This window comes from Mus caroli, chromosome 5, assembly GCF_900094665.2.
Source record: "Mus caroli chromosome 5, CAROLI_EIJ_v1.1, whole genome shotgun sequence".
Taxonomy (NCBI): Eukaryota; Metazoa; Chordata; class Mammalia; order Rodentia; family Muridae; genus Mus; species Mus caroli.
Genome location: NC_034574.1, coordinates 143,196,586 through 143,197,807, shown reverse-complemented (window position 1 = coordinate 143,197,807; position 1,222 = coordinate 143,196,586).

The window sequence follows — 1,222 nt, the reverse complement described above, 5'->3', positions numbered from 1 at the left end:
AATCCTATCCTGTTTTTCCTGACACACGAGGCAGCTGAAATACCTATTTCAGAGTGTGTCACCATTCCAGATTGGCAAGCAATTCCCCGTGTGCAATTTCTCCTTTGGGTCGTAGAATTAAATATAGAGCTTCGATCCGTGTTGCTTGGTGTGATTTCTCGATTTCACAGTATTCTAGCCGGGTTCCACTCAACAAGCGACTGTGACTGCATCCATCCTTGCCTGCCAAAATATGACTCTCCACAAAGGTACTGAGCTCTCTGAAAGTGTCCACAGAAAGAATTTCATCTCATGAGCCATGGATAAGGTAAAAAACAAACAAACAAACAAACAAACAAACAAACAAAAAACACCCAGACTTGCTTGATAAAGACAGATCGTGGATGTGAGGGGGCACATGTCACCCCACTGATGGGGTCACCTGGTTCGCTAGGCACTGTCCCCTTCCTCCCTCGCCACCTGCTGCACATCCCGTCAAAGAGAATAGACCAAGAACTCTTTTTTTGGTCCAAAATGTGTGAGTATGGGCCCTCTTCCGACAGAAACTCAAACAAGCTCTACAGGATCATTTGCAGGAGGATGGAGACCCAAGTTTCAAGCCTCCAGGCTTACCCATGCTGCATGAGCGCTAGCTAGTCTGCCGTTCTTTTTAAAAATGAAACCCGAGGTCTTTCTCTTTTAATTCTGCCATTTTCACTTTCCCATGTGAATCATTAATTCCATTGTGTGCGTGTGGGGGGGGGGGAGTGAACATACGCTTGCTTCAGAGAACTCAATGTACCACTGAGACAAAGGCACATGGCTGCAAACATCTGTACTTAGCAGACAGATCCCATCCCAAACCCCCAGTCTTATCTGATTCATACACCGAAACTCTGGAGAGCCTTTTCTGGCTGGGACAGGTAGCCCCAAAGTGTCTGTCTGTGTGCAAGGATTTTGAATTTGCCCATGGAGCTCAGAATAGAAAAAGCTCCGGGCACAGGCTCTTCTTCCTGCCTCCCTTTCTCATATGCACTGATGAAACACAGCACAGAAGAAAAGAGCCTCTATTTCTGGTGTGTGAATTTAGTCCTCGGGGCGGAAACCCGGAATATTATGTAAGGCAAGAAATGATCCTGTAGTGTGACTTGGTTAACCCATTCTGTGTTCCCAACAGGTTGCACCCACTCACCCACCTGAGAGCTTCTGGATTCACAAATCACACACACACACACACCACACA